This window comes from Schistocerca cancellata, chromosome 11 (genome assembly GCF_023864275.1).
Source record: "Schistocerca cancellata isolate TAMUIC-IGC-003103 chromosome 11, iqSchCanc2.1, whole genome shotgun sequence".
NCBI classification, from domain to species: domain Eukaryota; kingdom Metazoa; phylum Arthropoda; class Insecta; order Orthoptera; family Acrididae; genus Schistocerca; species Schistocerca cancellata.
This window is the reverse complement of record NC_064636.1, coordinates 56837492-56860102: the sequence shown is the minus strand read 5'-3', so window position 1 is coordinate 56860102 and position 22611 is coordinate 56837492.

Here is a 22611-nt window from a genome sequence, read left to right as displayed (position 1 = left end):
CTGGAGTCCAAAGTTTTTGCTAACCAAGCATTCTCTTTCTTGAGGAGTTATTACCATAGCAACTTTCATCCACTAACAAATATTTCTTTATAGCCAACCAAGAAGTGAATCCCAATTTTCATAAATTTAGCTTTAAAATTTTTTAATGTAACGAAATATTTTCTTAAAAATTTTCGTACAATATTGCACTGCTTTCGGTGCTGAATTTCCAGAAACACAGAAACATTTTTTTTTTATTTCCAACTGAGAAGTCATATAACAGTAGCCTTAAAAATCCTTTCGTAGTTCTTTAGTAATTATTTATTTTCAAAAAAACTTTCATCCAGTATTTTACCCCCTTAGCGGTTGAATTTTCAAAAATGCTGAAACACATAATTTCTTATTTCCTGACTTAGAAACCAAATCTACATCTACATCTACATCCATACTACGCAAGCCACCTGACGGTGTGTGGCGGAGGGTACCTCGAGTACCTCTATTGGCTCTCCCTTCTATTCCAGTCTCGTATTGTTCGTGGAAAGAAGGATTGTCGGTATGCCTCTGTGTGGGCTCTAATCTCTCTGATTTTATCCTCATGGTCTCTTCGCGAGATGTACGTAGGAGGGAGCAATATACTGCTTGACTCCTCAGTGAAGGTATGTTCTCGAAACTTTAACAAAAGCCCGTACCGAGCTACCGAGCGTCTCTCCTGCAGAGTCTTCCACTGGAGTTTATCTATCATCTCCGTAACGCTTTCGCGATTACTAAATGATCCTGTAACGAAGCGCGCTGCTCTCCGTTGGATCTTCTCTATCTCTTCTATCAACCCTGTCTGGTACGGATCCCACACTGCTGAGCAGTATTCGAGCAGTGGGCGAACAAGCGTACTGTAACCTACTTCCTTTGTTTTCGGATTGCATTTCCTTAGGATTCTTCCAATGAATCTCAGTCTGGCATCTGCTTTACCGACGATCAACTTTATATGATCATTCCATTTTAAATCACTCCTAATGTCTACTCCAAGATAATATATGGAATTAACTGCTTCCAGTTGCTGACCTGCTGGATTGTAGCTAAATGATAAAGGGTCTTTCTTTCTATGTATTTGCAGCACATTACACTTGTCTACATTGAGATTAAATTGCCATTCCCTGCACCATTCGTTGCAGATCCTCCTGCATTTCAGTACAATTTTCCATTGTTACAACCTCTCGATATACCATCGCATCATCCGCAAAGAGCCTCAGTGAACTTCCGATGTCATCCACAAGGTAATTTATGTATATTGTGAATAGCAACGTTCCTACGACACTCCCCTGCGGCACACCTGAAATCACTCTTACTTCGGAAGACTTCTCTCCATTGAGAATGACATGCTGCGTTCTGTTATCTAGGAACTCTTCAATCCAATCACACAATTGGTCTGATAGTCCATGTGCTCTTACTTTGTTCATTAGACGACTGTGGGGAACTGTGTCGAACGCCTTATGGAAGTCGAGAAACACGACATCTACCTGTGAACCCGTGGCTATGGCCCTCTGAGTCTCGTGGACAAATAGCGCGAGCTGGGTTTCACACGATCGTCTTTTTCGAAACCCGTGATGATTCCTGCAGAGTAGATTTCTAGTCTCCAGAAAAGTCATTATAATCGAACATAATACGTTTTCCAAAATTCTAAAACTGATCGACGTTAGAGATATCAGTCTTTAGTTCTGCACATCTGTTCAACGTCCCTTATTGAAAACGGGGGTGGCCTGTGTCCTTTTCCAATCCTTTGGAACGCTACGCTCTTCTAGAGACCTACGGTACTCCGCTGCACGAGGGGGGGCAAATTCCTTCGCGTACTCTGTGTAAAATCTAACTGGTATCCCGTCAGGTCCAGGGGCCTGTCCTCTTTTGAGCGATTTTAATTGTTTCTCTATCCCTCTGTCATCTATTGTGATATCTGCCATTTTGTCATCTATGTGACAATCTAGAGAAGGAACTACAGTACAGTCTTCCTCCGTGAAACAGCTTTGGAAAAAGACATTTAATATTTTGGCCTTTAGTCTGTCATCCTCTGTTTCAGTTCCATTTTGGTCACAGAGTGTCTGGACATTTTGTTTTGATCCATCTACCACTTTGACATAAGACCAAAATTTCTTAGGATTTTCTGCCAAGTCAGTACATAGAACTTTACTTTTGAATTTGTTGAACGCCTCTCGCATAGCCCTCCTCACACTACATTTCGCTTCGTGTTATTTTTGTTCATCTGCAAGGCTTTGGCTATATTTATGTTTGCTGTGAAGTTCCCTTTGCTTCTGTAGCAGTTTTCTAACTCGGTTGCTGTATCACGGTGCCTCTTTCCCATCTCTTACGATCTAGCTTGGCACATACTCATCTAATGCCTATTGTACGATGGTTTTGAACTTTGTGCACTGATCCTCAACTCCATTTGTACTTGAGATAAAACTTTTGTGTTAAGCTGTCAAGTACTCTGAAATCTGCTTTTTGTCACTTTTGCTAAACAGAATAATCTTCCTACCTTTTTTAATATTTCTATTTACGGCTGAAATCACCGATGCTGTAACCACTTCACGATCTCTGATTCCCTGTTCTGCGTTTAATTATCTCAACATTTAACTCCACTGTTAAGATGGAATGTGTAATTTTTGTAATTGAGATACTTTATTGTTAATCTCCTGTTTTTCCTAACAGAACTCGAATCCTAAGTTACAGCACGTACTCTCTGTCATAGCTGACAGCTCATCCCCTTTAGCTGTTATACTAGGATTAGTATTGTCTGATCTAGCACTTAGATTATCCCCTTGAACTTGGATACCAGCATTGCTAGAGTCTAATCTCACAGTTGGCTCTTCACCTCGAGCTTTGATAGTAGCAGTTGACTCCAGTATATCTTTGATATTGGTACTAAATTTCACATTAAAACATTTAAACTACTTGATGCATTCACCTCCATACCTCTTATAAGCACAGACATACAATAATTACAACACATTTATAAAATAGAGCTTATTACTGCAACAGTGCTGACCACGATGCCGTATTCCACCTAGTTACTTGGGTTTCCAAACCACTTTCTGTTTACACCACAACATAAATACTGCCAGCACAATAAAACCATAGAGATACTTCAGCAGGTACTAGATACAGCTCACCAAATTTCTTCCAGCACCCGCCAGGTTGTGATGCGGACGAAAAGTAGGAGCAACTCGATCTACTGTGCGGCTGGAGATTTGGGCACGGCAGAAGCCATTGCGGTCAATTGACAAGTCACCAATGTTATCTGTGATGACTGCCATTAAGCATCGTGGGAGAGATGATATAATTTAAGTCCTCTGATGTCACAAACAAAAATCTTCCCAACTGTGGACTATTTTATTTCTTCATCGATTTAACCGGAGTTGACAGATTTAATGATTTCTCATCGACTATTGAAATCTTCTCAAAATTCTTAAGTCACATTGCTGTCAATCGCTTAGGCACTGTAACGTAATTTTGGCTGTTGATCTCCACTGCCAAGGACAACAGCTATCTATTTAATGAGATTTCTTTTAATAAAAGCTGTTAATCTCCTTTTCACATCAAATTCTTATTGTCTTTCCAGCACACATGTTCTAGTTCTGCTCTGTGTCACCAATATGATGTGTTCTGTAGGTAATGTGATGTAATGTGCTATATTTGTGAATAAACTTCCTGTCATTGTTAATCAATAATTCTGAGGTATGTTTGGACTGCATTGTCAGAATAAGTGTACGTTTTCGCTAATGTAAGCTTCAGATCTGTCTGCAGCTTCTTCTGTGCTGCAAGCTGAGAAGGTCTCTCACAGAGCTTCCAATAAATAATGTCCAGCCTTTCTTTGAGAATATCAATACACAGACCAATTCGCTACACTATTTTGACACCTCGTGCAATACTTTATGATGAACTAGCTTTATTAATACATGAGCTCAATACAATTTAATTTGACAGTAATTCTCTTTCGAATGAGAGCTAACGAGTGGTTTTATAACCTTTTCATTATTTTTTTTTTTTTTGACGCTTCTAGTTCCGTAGGACCAAACCGAGGAACAAATCTCCATGGTCATGGTATGAGGTGCATTCAAGTTCTAAGGCCTCCGATTTTTTTTCTAATTAACTACTCACCCGAAATCTATGAAACTGGCGTTACTTCTCGACGTAATCGCCCTGCAGACGTACACATTTTTCACAACGCTGACGCCACGATTCCATGGCAGTGGCGAAGGCTTCTTTAGGAGTCTGTTTTGACCACTGGAAAATCGCTGACGCAATAGCAGCACGGCTGGTGAATGTGCGGCCACGGAGAGTGTCTTTCATTGTTGGAAAAAGCCAAAAGTCACTAGGAGCCAGGTCAGGTGAGTAGGGAGCATGAGGAATCACTTCAAAGTTGTTATCACGAAGAAACTGTTGCGTAACGTTAGCTCGATGTGCGAGTGCGTTGTCTCGGTGAAACAGCACACGCACAGCCCTTCCCGGACGATTTTGTTGCAGTGCAGGAAGGAATTTGTTCTTCAAAACATTTTCGTAGGATGCACCTATTACCGTAGTGCCCTTTCGAATACAATGGGTAAGGATTACGCCCTCGCTGTCCCAGAACATGGACACCATCATTTTTTCAGCACTGGCGGTTACCCGAAATATTTTTGGTGGCGGTGAATCTGTGCGCTTCCATTGAGCTGACTGGCGCTTTGTTTCTGGATTGAAAAATGGCATCCACGTCTCATCCATTATCACAACCGACGAAAAAAAAGCCCCATTCGTGCTGTTGTTGGTTGTCAACATTGCTTGGCAAAATGCCACACGGGCAGCCGTGTGGTCGTCCGTCAGCATTCGTGGCACCCACCTGGATGACACTTTCCACATTTTCAGGTCGTCGTGCAGGATTGTGTGCACAGAACCCACAGAAATGCCAACTCTGGAGGCGATCTGTTCAACAGTCATTCGGCGATCCCCCAAAACAATTCTCTCCACTTTCTCGATCGTGTCGTCAGACCAGCTTGTGCGAGCCCGAGGTTGTTTCGGTTTGTTGTCACACAATGTTCTGCCTTCATTAAACTGTCGCACCCACGAACGCACTTTCGACACATCCATAACTCCATCACCACATGTCTCCTTCAACTGTCAATGAATTTCAATTGGTATCACACCACGCAAATTCAGAAAACGAATGATTGCACGCTGTTCAAGTAAGGAAAACGTCGCCATTTTAAGTATTTAAAACAGTTCTCATTCTCGCCGCTGGCGGTAAAATTCCATCTGCTGTATGGTGCTGGCATCTCTGGGACGTATTGACAATGAACGCGGCCTCATTTTAAAACAATGCGCATGTTTCTATCTCTTTCCAGTCTGGAGAAAAAAAATCGGAGGCCTTAGAACTTGAATGCACCTCGTACATGTCAGTACATGAAATTACAACAGAAAAGTAATAATAGATAAATAAAATGTTTACAAATCATAAAAAGACGACAAGCCATAAGTTTATATAAATGGAATCAACAATATAACACAAAAAACAGCTTAATTTTTCAAGGAATGCCTATACAGAATAGGAGTGACACGTGAGGAAACTATTCAGTTTATATTTGAAAGTGTGTGGATTACTGCTAAGGGGTTTGAATTCTTGTTGTTGTTGTTGTTGTTGTTGTTGTTGTTGTTGTCTTCAGTCCTGAGACTGGTTTGATGCAGCTCTCCATGCTACTCTATCCTGTGCAAGCTTCTTCATCTCCCAGTACCTGCTGCAACCTACATCCTTCTGAAGCTGCTTAGTGTATTTATCTCTTGGTCTCCCTCTACGATTTTTACCCTCCACGCTGCCCTCCAATGCTAAATTTGTGATCCCTCGATTCCTCAGAACATGTCCTACCAACCGGTCCCTTCTTGTAATCAAGCTGTGCCACAAACTCCTCTTCTCCCCAATCCTATTCAATACCTCCTCATAAGTTATGTGATCTACCCATCTAATCTTCAGCATTCTTCTGTAGCACCACATTTTGAAAGCTTCTATTCTCTTCTTGTCGAAACTATTTATCGTCCATGTTTCAGACTTCCATACACGGCTACACTCCATACAAATACTTTCAGAAACGACTTACTGACATTTAAATCTACACTCGATGATAACAAATTTCTCTGATTCAGAAACGCTTTCCTTGCCATTGCCAGTCTACATTTGATATCCTCTCTACTTTGACCACCATCAGTTATTTTGCTCCCCAAATAGCAAAACTCCTTTACTACTTTAAGTGTTTCATTTCCTAATCTCATTCCCTCAGCATCAGCCGACTTAATTCGACTGCATTCCTTTATTCTCGTTTTGCCTTTGTTGATGTTCAATTTATATCCTCTTTTCAAGACACTGTTCATTCTATTCAGCTGCTCTTCCAGGTCTTTTGCCGTCTCTGACAGAATTACAATGTCATCGGCAAACCTCAAAGTTTTTATTTCCTCACCTTGGATTTTAATACCTACTACAAATTTTTCTTTTGTTTCCTTTACTGCTTGCTAAATATACAGACTGAATAACATTGGGGAGAGGCTACAACCCTGTCTCACTCCCTTCCCAGCCACTGCTTCCCTTTTGTGCCCTTCGACTATTATAACTGCCATCTGGTTTCTGTACAAATTGTAAATATCCTTTCGCTCCCTGTATTGTACCCCTGCCACTTTCAGAATTTGAAAGAGAGTATTCCAGTCAACATTGTCAAAAGCTTTCTCCAAGTCTACAAATGCTAGAAACGTAGGTTTGCCTTTTATTAATCTAGCTTCTAAGATAAGCCATAGGGTCAGTATTGCCTCACGTGTTCCAACATTTCTACGGAATCCAAATTGACCTTCCCCGAGATCAGCTTTTAACAGTTTTTCCATTCGTTTGTAAAGAATTCACGTTAGTATTTTGCAGCCGTGGCTTATTAAACTGATAGTTCAGTAATTTTCACATCTGTCAAAACCTGCTTTCTTTGGGATTGGAATTATTATATTCTTCTTGAAGTCTGAGGGTATTTCGCTTGTCTCATACATTTTGCTCACCAGATGGTAGAGATTTGTCAGGACTGGCTCTCCCAAGACTGAAATATAATTTCACCAAATTTCCCATTGTGTTAAACATATTACTACTTCTCATAAAACTAAATTCTGTACCAATACTTCTGAAAAATCACATGCTCACAATTTGATATCTACACACACAGCTTTGTCCATCAGGATAGAACATTTCTTCCAGAATCAGTCATAAATCATGTTTGTACTCACCTGCACACAGTATTAGTTGAGTAATGTTTGTTTTGGATATGTGAGTAAAATGAAGTTTGTACAAAGATGTCTGAAATGGGTTATATTGGCTGTAATAAATGACCCATTGCAAATAGAGTTGTGGTCATTAACCAACAGACACAAATCCTAACTGATCAACTACATTTTACAGTCTATTTAGTTGCGGATTACCATTTGATGTATTTGTCTTTCGATTATGTGTATTTATTTATTTTTTATCCATGTTTCAGCATTAACATGCCATGGATGTCGTCAGAAGAATTACAGCTGTTTGTTCATTATGATTTACACAACAAAATATTACATGGTAAAAATATAGCTGTGTTGTACCCTATTAGCTTATAGCTGCCTCTACGCCCATATCTGTATGTGACAGTAAGCCTTAATTTATCAATAAATTAGGCCATCTTTACAACTGTCCTGAAATTCTTCTGTACTATAAAAGGTATTTTCTTTCATCCACACTTTGGTTTTAGTTTTGAAAATATCCAATGAAACCAATTGAGCCTGTTGCAAATCCAATTACACTGTTGGCCATCCAAAACGCAACACCCACAAGGACTGGATATACCACAGCCTAACTGATTTGGGAGATAACACTCAACAAACAAGTGAGGAAGATGATGGAATCAATGCTGAGTGTTGCTGCCTATAAGCACTGCTACACACCTACCGTATTTATTCGAATCTAAGCCGCACTTTTTTTCCGGCTTTTGTAATCCAAAAAACTGCTTGCGGCTTAGAATCGAGTGCAACGGAAGCGGAAGTTCTGAAAAATGTTGGTAGGTGCCCCCACAACTAACTTCTGCCATCGAATATATGTAGCGCTACACAGGCATGCTTTGTAGGCACAAAGATATATACTGGCGCCAAAACCTCTGCGTCAGTAAAAAAATTGTTAAAAACAGGTGGAAGACGAGATTTTTTCCTCCGCCCCGAGTTTTGACCACTGCATTTTCATACATTATCCAACGGATCAAATACAAATTCCGTATTGTTCATCTTCGAATGTAGCAGAATTTCAATGTAGTACGAAAATCCGACTGGCAAGACTGTTACGGATGTTTGTCAATATGGCTAACTCTATGTTCTGAATTTTTTCCTACCTGTGAGAAGAGATGGTTGCTAATAGGAATTGATGAAATATGAATCACATGCAGCATTCTCTTCACCGTAAGAATAATACGAATATAAATATTTTGCCATATATTCTTTCGTGTTTGCTGCTATGTCATTTAAACCCTGTCTGCCTAATAAACTACGAAACTAGAGTGAGACAACAGCAAACGCGGAAGAATATACATATCATGTCATGTTTATATTCGTATTATTCTTATGCCTAGTAGTGATACAGTCAGAAATGAAGCACGGCAACTGACTAGATTTTGAAATCCAAGATGACTCTAATTTCTGTGCAGAATTTGATGTACTAAAGAAACGGCCGCAAAGATTTTCAAACGGAGAAAAATTTTCGCCTAACTCTCGTTCAGAACATGTTCTATCGTGCGCAGTCTATTATTTGGTTCTTGTTGATCATTATCAAAGAAAGCAGCAGTGTAAGTAACAACAAATAGCAGTCTCTTGCCATTGTTTCGCTAATGAGACGATTTCTCTCTCTCTCTCTCTCTCTCTCTCTCTCTCTTTTAATTGTAAGCGGCGGTAGTGCGCACAAAAGCAAGCCACGCCGCGAGCGGTGACAGGCCGTAAACACTCATTATCAGAATGCGACAAACAATGCCTGACACAGTACAGTAATGCATTTACAGCTTAAAGTGATTGACGTAAACACCGATAACAAAGAAAACGGCACTTATCAGATCAAAGCAAAATAAGCAATCGATTCAAACCAGACGAAGCACGTGAAAAAGGAAGGGTACCCGTATAAATACGGACGGAGCGCCTGACGCATAGCAATGGCTACCCGGTAAAGCTTAACTGCAAAGCTTACGACTCGAACCAAACTACTGTCGCTGTATCGTCATTCATTCGACCTAAATTGTGTCTCATATTACAATGGACCAACTTTGTTTCGACTTGGATGTGCGGCCTAAAACTTTTCTCTCCCCATGAATTTCGAGTCTCAAATTTCACGTGCGGCTTAGATTCGGGAATTTTTTTTTTTACCTTTATTTCGAGTCTCGTTTTTCAGGTGCGGCTTAGATTCGAGTGCGGCTTAGATCCGAGTAAATACGGTATACATTGAATCAAAGAGGCTCTGGACATGTTGCTGGAGTATAGCACTCCACACTGTTTCCATATATTGCCCGCTGGGTGTGTATCCCGGCCCAATCATTCCGCAATCATCGACCAGATGTTTTCGGTAGGAGAGCCGAGGCAGCAATGCAATCCGATGTGCGACAAAAAAAGTCTCGAACATTGCGTGCCACGTGTGGCCACGCATTATCCTGTTGCAATGTGGCAGTGCGAAAGCTGCATAGGATAAGGCAACAGTTCAACTGTCTCTCACCACAGTGTCTCCAGCCTCTAAGCCGAGCATCAGAACGGTACAGGCAGAATCGGGATTCGTCAGTAAAAAAACAGTGTCATTCCATTCGGTTGTCCACATCCGTCATTCATCACACCATTCCCGGTGCAAACATCTGTGGTGTTGACTCGGTGGTAAACACAACAGTGGACACCTTGCAGACAGCCCATTCTGTGGCAAACGACATCGAACGGTACGCACAGACAGTGCTTATTGCACAACAGACTGAATATATTGTGACACGGTTCGTGTCACGGCAGAGCAGTCCGTAACCGCCACGTGCACGATATGCCTGTCATCTCGTGCTGTGGTGCAACGAAGTGCGTGGAACCGGTCCTGTCGATCTGGTGTTCCCTCTCGCGTCTAGCAATTACAGATCTGCATCACACTTGTCCGATTCCATCCGATACTACCACCAATTTCTCTTAAGGATAATCCGCAATCCCTACAGGCAACTATCATTCAATATTTTGCAGTTTGCCACTTTAACTCTGTAGATGACTCCTGCAGTCAGAGAGGAAACATTAGGAGAAAGTTTTATGCATTGACCACAGCCTATTAGCCTGGAAGTTTTTAACGATTCTTGGAAGAATCAGGATTCAAAGGAATTACAGACTCTGGCTGCGAACTAACTCAATGTCGTGCTCCCGTGCACGGACAGCATCCCAGGGGGCTTCCGACAGGATAACGCTCGTCCACATATCACGGTCGTAGCCCAGTGCGGTCTACACAGTGTCGATACGTAGCCTCGGCCTGCTCGATCACCGTATCTGTAGCCAATTGCACACGTACGGGACACCCTCGGATGACAACTGTGGTTTCGTCCACAGCTTTCACTGTCCCTGTATCGACATTTGAGTGCAAAATGCACGGAATTCCATCCCAAAAACTGGTATCCAGCACAACACAATGCATGCACATTTGCATGCTCACATTCTACATTCTGGCAGTTTCACCGGTTATTAATGCACCAGCATTTCACATTAGCAATGGATTACCTCACACTTACATTAAAATGAGATCTTGCTATGATAATCACTATACGTTACCTAGACAAATGTATTCCCAAAGTCTCATTACTCTGCACGAATTAGTTTTCGGCGTCGCGATTTTTTTTTTCCGTCATTGTATTCAGGTGATAATGCAGTGCAGATATTTCATGTCGTGCAGATCTTGCAAAAGCCCAACATTCCTCTGCAGGAAATGATGTGCTCCACGAAATAATGGTTTTACATATTCTGTATGACATTAAATCAAATGCTGAAAGGTCCTTGTGAAATGTGAACATTCCTAATTTACTTCAAATGTACTTATTAGCGTGAGTGCTGCAGTTTGGCAGGTGGACCAGGTCGGGCTGTGGTTGTGTTTGCCGTGGTGGGGAGAGGGAGAGGGAGAGGGAGAGAGAGGTGGAAGGCGGCAAGAGAGCTCGGGGTGTATCACTAGCAACATAGAGCAACTTATCTTTGTCTGTGCTAATGGTTCGAAGGCAGGAAGCCAATTGTTGGCTAGGAATATGAGGAGGAAGGGGTGGCTGGTGCACGGGCCAGGCACACGATGCACGGGTACGAACATGTGGAGTTGCATGGCACTCAAAGCAGGGTAGGTGGAGGGCAGGACAGAGGAAGAGGAAACTGTTGGGTACGACGGTGTGGGGACAACGGGTTACCGTAGATCTCTGCTCCTGCAGGGATGTACAGGGTGTTTCAAAAATGACCGGTATATTTGAAACGGCAATAAAAACTAAACGAGCAGCGATAGAAATACACCGTTTGTTGCAATATGCTTGGGACAACAGTACATTTTCAGGCGGACAAACTTTCGAAATTACAGTAGTTACAATTTTCAACAACAGATGGCGCTGCAAGTGATGTGAAAGACATAGACGACAACACAGTCTGTGGGTGCGCCATTCTGTACGTCGTCTTTCTGCTGTAAGCGTGTGCTGTTCACAACGTGCAAGTGTGCTGTGGACAACAAGGTTTATTCCTTAGAACAGAGGATTTTTCTGGTGTTGGAATTCCACCGCCTAGAACACAGTGTTGTTGCAACAAGACGAAGTTTTCAGCGGAGGTTTAATGTAACCAAAGGACCGAAAAGCGATACAATAAAGGATCTGTTTGAAAAATTTCAACGGACTGGGAACGTGACGGATGAACGTGCCGGAAAGGTAGGGCGACCGCGTACGGCAACCACAGAGGGCAACGCGCAGCTAGTGCAGCAGGTGATCCCACAGCGGCCTCGGGTTTCCGTTCGCCGTGTTGCAGCTGCGGTCCAAATGACGCCAACGTCCACGTATCGTCTCGTGCGCCAGAGTTTACACCTCTATCCGTACAAAATTCAAACGCGGCAACCCCTCAGTGCCGCTACCGTTGCTGCACGAGAGACATTCGCTAACGATATACTGCACAGGATTGATGATGGCGTTATGCATGTGGGCAGCATTTGGTTTACTGACGAAGCTTATTTTTACCTGGACGGCTTCGTCAATAAACAGAACTGGCGCATATGGGGAACCGAAAAGCCCCATGTTGCAGTCCCATCGTCCCTGCATCCTCAAAAAGTACCGATCTGGGCCGCCATTTCTTCCAAAGGAATCATTGGCCCATTTTTCAGATCCGAAACGATTACTGCGTCACGCTATCTGGACATTCTTCGTGAATTTGTGGCGGTACAAACTGCCGTAGACGACACTGCGAACACCTCGTGGTTTATGCAAGATGGTGCCCGGCCACATCGCACGGCCGACGTCTTTAATTTCCTGAATGAATATTTCGATGATCGTGTGATTGCTTTGGGCTATCCGAAACATACAGGAGGCGGCGTGGATTGGCCTCCATATTCGTCAGACATGAACCCCTGTGACTTCTTTCTGTGGGGACACTTGAAAGACCAGGTGTACCGCCAGAATCCAGAAACAATTGAACAGCTGAAGCAGTACATCTCATCTGCATGTGAAGCCATTCCGCCAGACACGTTGTCAAAGGTTTCGGGTAATTTCATTCAGAGACTACGCCATATTATTGCTACGCATGGTGGATATGTGGAAAATATCGTACTATAGAGTTTCCCAGACCGCAGCGCCATCTGTTGTTGAAAATTGTAACTACTGTAATTTCGAAAGTTTGTCTGCCTGAAAATGCACTGTTGTCCCAAGCATATTGCAACAAACGGTGTATTTCTACCGCTGCTCGTTTAGTTTTTATTGCCGTTTCAAATATACCGGTCATTTTTGAAACACCCTGTATATATGGGTGTGTGTGTGTGTGCACGAATGTGTTTACTTCTACTAGAGAAAGAGCAATAGCTTGAGAGCTAGTTTAAACAATGCTTACTGTTGTGTGTTCCTATATGTCACACATCAGTCAGCTATATCAGTCGACTGCAGTATTATTGCACATGGGAGTGAGGGCAGTTCGGTCTGCTTATCGGGAGTCAGTGTATAATAGCAGTCGATCGTATATGAGTAACTGACCTGAAAGCACTGACGGTGTGATGCGTTTTCCTCAGTCACCACTGTACTTGTGCACTGCAGTTCACTGTGTGTTTCCGTGAGGCCCACGATAAAGACGAGCTGTGACGATCGTGTCACAGCATTTGACACTACGGGTCTTACGAGTGCCGGCGACCGTCTCCAGCAGGGAGCGAGTGACTATTTCAGACCAGTTAAATAATTATTAACTGCACGGTTAAATGCGTGCAAGCTCTCGATAGCACTGAGTTCAGACCTGTAGTGGCTACCTTTTCACTGACGTGGGCCCTGCACGGAGCTGAGCGTATGTGAAGTATAACGGGCAAGCTGACTCGTGTGACACCGCAACTTAGTTGTGGGGATCGTAGTTTCTGTGGGCCGCAGTGTTTCTGCTAATGACTAACTGCAATACTATCACAGTTCAAAAGTAGCGAGCAGTTGCCTTTGCTTTAGTTTTCGTATTAATTCAACAGTGTCATTTTTCCCTCTTTAAACTAAAATCCGTGGTATATACACTCCTGGAAATGGAAAAAAGAACACATTGACACCGGTCTGTCAGACCCACCATACTTGCTCCGGACACTGCGAGAGGGCTGTACAAGCAATGATCACACGCACGGCACAGCGGACACACCGGGAACCGTGGTGTTGGCCGTCGAATGGCGCTAGCTGCGCAGCATTTGTGCACCGCCGCCGTCAGTGTCAGCCAGTTTGCCGTGGCATACGGAGCTCCATCGCAGTCTTTAACACTGGTAGCATGCCGCGACAGCGTGGACGTGAACCGTATGTGCAGTTGACAAACTTTGAGCGAGGGCGTATAGTGGGCATGCGGGAGGCCGGGTGGACGTACCGCCGAATTGCTCAACACGTGGGGCGTGAGGTCTCCACAGTACATCGATGTTGTCGCCAGTGGTCGGCGGAAGGTGCACGTGCCCGTCGACCTGGGAACGGACCACAGCGACGCACGGATGCACGCCAAGACCGTAGGATCCTACGCAGTGCCGTAGGGGACCGCACCGCCACTTCCCAGCAAATTAGGGACACTGTTGCTCCTGGGGTATCGGCGAGGACCATTCGCAACCGTCTCCATAAAGCTGGGCTACGGTCCCGCACACCGTTAGGCCGTCTTCCGCTCACGCCCCAACATCGTGCAGCCCGCCTCCAGTGGTGTCGCGACAGGCGTGAATGGAGGGACGAATGGAGACGTGTCGTCTTCAGCGATGAGAGTCGCTTCTGCCTTGGTGCCAATGATGGTCGTATGCGTGTTTGGCGCCGTGCAGGTGAGCGCCACAATCAGGACTGCATACGACCGAGGCACACAGGGCCAACACCTGGCATCATGGTGTGGGGAGCGATCTCCTACGCTGGCAGTACACCACTGGTGATCGTCGAGGGGACACTGAATAGTGCACGCTACATCCAAACCGTCATCGAACCCATCGTTCTACCATTCCTAGACCGGCAAGGGAACTTGCTGTTCCAACAGGACAATGCACGTCCGCATGTATCCCGTGCCACCCAACGTGCTCTAGAAGGTGTAAGTCAACTACCCTGGCCAGCAAGATCCTCGGATCTGTCCCCCATTGAGCATGTTTGGGACTGGATGAAGCGTCGTCTCACGCGGTCTGCACATCCAGCACGAACGCTGGTCCAACTGAGGCGCCAGGTGGAAATGGCATGGCAAGCCGTTCCACAGGACTACATCCAGCATCTCTACGATCGTCTCCATGGGTTAATAGCAGCCTGCATTGCTGCGAAAGGTGGATATACACTGTACTAGTGCCGACATTGTGCATGCTCTGTTGCCTGTGTCTATGTGCCTGTGGTTCTGTCAGTGTGATCATGTGATGTATCTGACCCCAGGAATGTGTCAATAAAGTTTCCCCTTCCTAGGACAATGAATTCACGGTGTTCTTATTTCAATTTCCAGGAGTGTATTTCATGTTCAGTGTAACTTCATTGCTTACTCACCAACTATCAACTTCCTTGAGGGTTTCATTTGGTTCCTCTGCAAGGATTTCTCGTTTTCCCAGTGACCGTAATATTACTGCCATCACAAAAGGATTTTTCCTTACGACTATCACCATTAGTGGCCTATACAATGGCATGTCTGGTTTAACATTTTAGCAGATTTGATTAAGAACAAAATTACACTGAAGCGCCAAGAAATTGCTATAGGCACAAATATTCAAATACAGAGGTATGTAAATAGGCAGAACATGTCACTGTGCTTGGCAATTCCTGTATACAACAACAAGAGTCTGGAGAAGTTGTTAGATCAGTTACTGCTGCTACAGTGGCAGGGTATCAAAATTTGAGTGAGTTCGAATGTGGTGTTATAGTCGGCGCACGAGTGACGGGACACGGCATTTCCGAAGTAGCGATAAAGTAGGGATCTTCTGTACGACTGTCTCATAAGTGTACCTTCAATATCGGGAATCCGGTAAAACGTCAAATCTCTGACATCGCTCTGTTTCACAGAGGAAGACCGCACTGCAGTTCCTTCTCTAAATCCTCGCACAAACGAAAAAATGACTGACATCGAAATAAGTGTCCAAGGAATAGAAAAGCAACTGGAGTCACTCAACAGAGGAAAGTCCACTGGACCTCACGGGATACCAATTCGATTCTACACAGAGTACGCGAAAGAACTTGCCCCCCTTCTAACAGCCGTGTACCGCAAGTCTCTAGAGGAACGGAAGGTCCCAAATGATTGGAAAAGAGCACAGGTAGTCCCAGTCATCAAGAAGGGTCGTCGAGCAGATGCGCAAAACTATAGACCTATATCTCTGACATCGATCTGTTGTAGAATTTTAGAACATGTTTTTTGCTCGAGTATCATGTCGTTTTTGGAAACCCAGAATCTACTCTGCGGGAATCAACACGGATTCCGGAAACAGCGATCGTGTGAGACCCAACTTGCTTTATTTGTTCATGAGACCCAGAAAATATTAGATACAGGCTCCCAGGTAGATGCTATTTTCCTTGACTTCCGGAAGGCGTTCGATACAGTTCCGCACTGTCGCCTGATAAACAAAGTAAGAGCCTACGGAATATTAGACCAGCTGTGACTGAAGAATTTTTAGCAAACAGAACACAGCATGTTGTTATCAATGGAGAGACGTCTACAGACGTTAAAGTAACCTCTGACGTGCCACAGGGGAGTGTTATGGTTCAAATGGCTCTGAGCACTATGGGACTCAACATCTTAGGTCATAAGTCCCTTAGAACTTAGAACTACTTAAACCTAACTAACCTAAGGACATCAGACACACCCATGCCCGAGGCAGGATTCGAACCTGTGACCGTAGCAGTCCCGCGGTTCCGGACTGCATCGCCAGAACCGCTAGACCACCGCGGCCGGCTAAGGGAGTGTTATGGGACCGTTGCTTTTCACAATATATATAAATGACCTAGTAGATAGTGTCGGAAGTTCCATGCGGCTTTTCGCAGATGATGCTGTAGTATACAGAGAAGTTGCAGCATTAGAAAATTGTAGCGAAATGCAGGAAGATCTGCAGCGGATAGGCACTTGGTGCAGGGAGTGGCAACTGACCCTTAACATAGACAAATGGAATGTATTGCGAATACATAGAAAGAAGGATCCTTTATTGTACGATTATATGATAGCGGAAAAAACACTGGTAGCAGTTTCTTCTGTAAAATATCTGGGAGTATGCGTGCGGAACGATTTGAAGTAGAATGATCACATAAAATTAATCGTTGGTAAGGCGGGTACCAGGTTGAGATTCATTGGGAGAGTCTTTAGAAAATGTAGTCCATCAACAAAGGAGGTGGCTTACAAAACACTCGTTCGACCTATACTTGAGTATTGCTCATCAGTGTGGGATCCGTACCAGATCGGGTTGACGGAGGAGATAGAGAAGATCCAAAGAAGAGCGGCGCGTTTCGTCACAGGGTTATTTGGTAACCATGATAGCGTTACGGAGATGTTTAGCAAACTCAAGTGGCAGACTCTGCAAGAGAGGCGCTCTGCATCGCGGGGTGGCTTGCTCGCCAGGTTTCAAGAGGGTGCGTTTCTGGATGAGGTATCGAATATATTGCTTCCCCCTACTTATACCTCCCGAGGAGATCACGAATGTAATATTAGAGAGATTCGAGCGCGCACGGAGGCTTTCAAACAGTCGTTCTTCCCGCGAACCGTACGCGACTGGAACAGAAAAGGGAGGTAATGACAGTGGCACGTAAAGTGCCCTCTGCCACACACCGTTGGGTGGCTTGCGGAGTATAAATGTATATGTAGATGTAGTAGATGTAGAACGGGACCGACGACGACTGGAGAACTGCTCGATGTGACAGAAGTGCAGCCCTTCCGCATTTCTGCAGATTGCAGTGCTGGGCCCTCAACAAGTGTCAGCGTGTGAACTACTCAACGAAATCTCATCAATACGGACTTTCAGAGCCGAAGGCCCATTCGTGTACGCTTGACGACTGCACTATGCCTTACCTGGGCCCATCGACACCGATATCGGACTGTCGATGACTGGAAACACGTTGCCCGGTCGGACGAGTCTCGTTTCAAATTGTTCGCGTGGATAGAATTGTGCAGCTATGGAGAGGACCTCGTGAATCCACGGACCCTGCGTGTCAGCAGGGGGCTGTTCTAGCTGGTAGAGGCTCTGTAATGGTGTGGTGTGTGGGTGATATGGGACACCTGATACATCTCGGACAGGCGACATGTACCTGAGAATCCTGTCTGACCACCTGCACCCATTCCTGTCAATTGCACATTCCGACAGACTTGGGCAATTTCAGGAGAACAATGCGACATCTCACACGTCCAGAACTGCTACACAGTGGCTCCAGGAACACTCTTCTGAATTTAAACACTTCCTCTGGCCACCAAACTCCCCAGACACGAACATTATTGAGCATATCTGGGATGTCTTGCAACATGCCGTTCAGAAGAGATCTCCAGCCCCTCGGACTCTTACGGATTTACGGACAGCCCTGCAGGATTCATGGTGTCAATTCCCTCCAGCACTACAGGGTGATTCAAAAAGAATACCACAACTTTAGGAATTTAAAACTCTGCAACGACAAAAGGCAGAGCTAAGCACTAACTGTCGGCGAATTAAGGGAGCTATAAAGTTTCATTTAGTTGTACATCTGTTCGCTTGAGGCGCTGTTGACTAGGCGTCAGCGTCAGTTGATGCTAAGATGGCGACCGCTCAACAGAAAGCTTTTTGTGTTATTGAGTACGGCAGAAGTGAATCGACGACAGTTGTTCAGCGTGCATTTCGAACGAAGTATGGTGTTAAACCTCCTGATAGGTGGTGTATTAAACGTTGGTATAAACAGTTTACAGAGAATGGGTGTTTGTGCATAGGGAAAAGTTCTGGACGGCCGAGAACGAGTGATGAAAATGTAGCACGCATCCAGAATTAGAGAATTGGCTGTTCCCTCAGCTCGGACAAGAAGCACAATAATTCATATTTCAGCAGGATGGAGCGCCACCGCATTGGCACTTATCTGTCTGTAACTACCTGAACGTCAACTACCCGAGGCGATGGATCGGCCGCCAGGCAGCCCGTGACAGAGCACTTCATCACTGGCCTCCAACCCCCCTGCGGGTTCGGGGGTTAGAATAGGCCCGCGGTATTCCTGCCTGTCGTAAGAGGCGACTAAAAGGAGTCTCACATGTTTTGGCCTTATGTGATGGTCCCCTCTCGGGTTTGACCTCCATCTTTCTAAATTATTCTGAAGAGCGAGCCAATTGGGGAAGGGCGCCTTACATGGTGCACTGTATCCGTCGTGCAATTAGACCTTTAGCCGTCTTTCTCGTCGTTGCAATGGTGTCCCGCTCGTTTTCGATCTCTTGGGCGATTACCACACTGCACTCTGCAGTGTTTCTTTTAACTGCGACGACGACCTTGGCCATTTTTGCACCTAAGATCCAGCACGGTAGCCAGTCCGTTGTGGTGGGGCCGCCATGTACCCTCTTGGTTGTAGCCCCCTGACAACACAGGGATCGCTCTACTGATGCCTGCGCCGTTAACTCCCCACGTATGCCAAGGAGTAGATGCCTATCTTCCTGGGGTATCAGGACTCCCGGCAACGGCCATCCTGCCAGGTGGCCTTTGCTGTGGCTGGGTGGCGCCCGTGGGGAGGGCCCTTGGTCGGAGTAGGTGGCATCAGGGCGGATGACCCGCAATGAAGCGTGGTACATCATCTCTCGCTGGCGGCCAGCCGCCAGCAGTCTCTAAGCGTTCTCGGGCTCAATTTAATGCTCAGAAGTACGATCCGAAAACGTTCCCCTCCCTGGCCACGCCGTGGGAAGAGCGTAAGTCCCAGGATGGAGGTAACAGTTATTCGCCCCGATTCTTAGTTTGCACGAGAGCTGATGGGGAGTCTTTTCTCTCCACAAAGCCTCAGTTCTTCGTCGAGCATTTAGAGGACAAGTTTGGGGAGGTGGAGGGCTTGTCTAAAATGCGCTCTGGCTCAGTACTGATACAAACGGCATCCTCCGCCCAGTCACGCAGGTTACTTGCTTGTGACAAGTTGGGGGATGTTAACGTTACTATTACTCCACATAAGAGTTTAAATATGGTCCAGGGTGTTATTTTCCATAGGGACCTCCTTTTGCAGTCTGATGACGAGCTGCGCGCCAACTTAGAACGTAGAGGTGTTCATTTCATCCGGCGCGTTCATCGGGGTCCGAGGGACAATCAGGTTGCTACCGGTGCCTTCATCTTGGCCTTCGAGGGTGATACGTTACCGGAAAAGGTCAAGGTGATGGTCTACCGATGTGACGTCAAGCCCTATATCCCTCCCCCGATGCGGTGCTTCAAGTGCTGGAAGTTCGGCCATATGTCTTCCCGCTGCACTTCCAGCCTCACATGTCGAGATTGCGGACGCCCATCTCATCCCGATACTCCATGTGCCCCGCCTCCCATCTGCGTCAACTGCGGGGAGCACCATTCACCTTGCTCGCCAGACTGCAGAATATTCCAGAAAGAGCGCAAAATCATGGAATATAAGACCCTGGACCGACTGACTTATACTGAGGCCAAACGGAAATACGACCGATTACATCCAGTGCGAATGACAACTTCCTACGCCGCTGCTACAACACCTGTGCTAGCCCCATCAGTTTCGCGCCTTCCGGCCGGATCGACGAGTGGTACAACTCCTCCTGCCCCCTTGCCAGTGGGGGGCTCTACCCACCGGGTTGCTCCTGTGCCACCTACCTCAGGAGCAACACCATCCCCCCCATCGGGGACGTCGGTCCCCGCTTCTAAGCCGGAGAAGTGTCCAACTTCTTCGGCTTCTCACGCTCGCAAGGGGTCCCTTGGGTCCCTCCCTTCCCAGGTTTCCACCGGCGGGAAGGCTGACGATCGACAGTGGCGTAAGTGCCCACAATCTGCAGGTCGAAGGGCTTCCCGATCCTCCTCAGTCCCGGAGACTGAATCGGTGAAGCCCTCCCAGCCAGTTAAACCCAAGGAGCAGCGTGAGAAATCAAAGAAGAGCAGCTCTAAGCCCAAGGAACGCGCGGTGGTAGCCACCCCATCGCAACCTTCTAGCTCTGCGTCTGGGGACGAGGTGGAGATTCTGGCGTCCGCTGAGGACCTCGATCTCGCCGGTCCCTCAGACGCCGTGAATAGCAATAGCACTAGCACGGGTGCTCAATCGGAGACAGCAGGTGACCCAGCGGCGTAATCTGCCGTCCCAGTCCCGGCACGCCTTTCTCAGCCATGGACAAAACCATCCTCCAGTGGAACTGCAGCGGTTTCTTCCACCATCTAGCTGAGCTCCGCCAACTTATCAGCATTCACCCTTTCCTCTGCATTGCTCTGCAGGAAACTTGGTTTCCAGCAATGCGCACCCCCGCCCTCCGTGGCTATCGGGGTTATTATAAGAACCGAGCAGCTTATGAAAGGGTGTCTGGTGGCGTCTGCATCTATGTCCTTAACTCTCTTCACAGCGAGTCTGTCCCTCTACAAACAGCTTTAGAGGCTGTCGCTGTTAGGGTGTGGACGCCGCAGGCTCTTACCGTCTGCAGTCTTTACCTTCCACCGGAGGGTGATGTCGCGCAGCATGTCCTGGCTGCGCTGATAGCCCAATTGCCGCCACCTTTCTTATTACTGGGCGACTTTAATGCCCATAACCCTCTGTGGGGTGGGTCAGTGGCAACAGGTCGAGGCGCCACCGTTGAGCATTTATTGTCGCAGCTCGATCTCTCGATTTTGAATGATGGTGCCTCCACACACTTCAGTGTGGCGCATGGCACCTACTCCGCCATTGACCTTTCAATCTGTAGCCCTAGCCTCTTACCATCAGTCCACTGGAGTGTGCATGACGACCTGTGTGGTAGTGATCATTTTCCGATTTTTCTGTCACTACCACAGCGTCACTCTTCTGGGCGCCCTAGCAGATGGGCTATGAATAAGGCTGACTGGGACTTGTTCTCCTCCACTGCCGCTATTGAGCCTCTCTCAACTGATGCCATTGATGCGGTGGTTACATCGGTCACCGCCGGCATCGTCACTGCCGCCGAGTCTGCCATTCCCCGTTCTTCTGGGTCCCCTCGGCGGAGGGCTGTGCCTTGGTGGTCGCCTGATATCGCTGAAGCGATTAAAGATCGCCGGCGGGCGCTCCAGCGTCACAAGCGACATCCCTCCATGGACCACCTTATCGCCTTCAAACGGCTGCGTGCGCGGGCCCGCCTCCTTATCCGCCAAGGCAAGGAGGAGTGCTGGGAGCGGTATGTGTCCACCATTGGACTCCATGTCACTCCATCGCAGGTCTGGGCCAAGATTCGACGGGTCTTCAGCTATCGGACCCCTGCCAGCGTCCCTGCGCTCTCACTGAATGGAGCAGTTTGTACTGACTCCGACGTCATTGCAAACCGCTTAGCAGAGCATTTTGCTATGAGTTCCGCTTCTGCGAATTACCCCCAGGCCTTCCGCTCCATTAAAGAGCGGATGGAACGTCGGAGCCTTTCTTTTCGCACCAACGCTTCTGAACCCTACAACGCTCCATTCAGTGAGTGGGAATTTCAGAGTGCCCTTGCCGCTTGCCATGATACTGCTCCCGGGCCAGATCGCATCCACTGTCAGATGCTGAAACACCTTTCAGTGGACTGCAAGCGACGCCTCCTCGACCTTTACAACCGTCTCTGGGTCGAGGGTGAGTTTCCGTCGCAATGGCGGGAAAGTATTGTCATCCCCATTTTGAAACCTGGAAAGAACCCTCTGGAGGTGGACAGCTACCGTCCCATTAGTCTCACCAACGTTCTTTGCAAGTTGCTTGAACGGATGGTGAGCCGGCGCTTAAATTGGGTGCTGGAGTCTCAGGGCCTTCTGGCTCCGTCTCAGGGTGGGTTCCGTAAAGGCCGCTCCGCCACCGACAATCTGGTGAGCCTTGA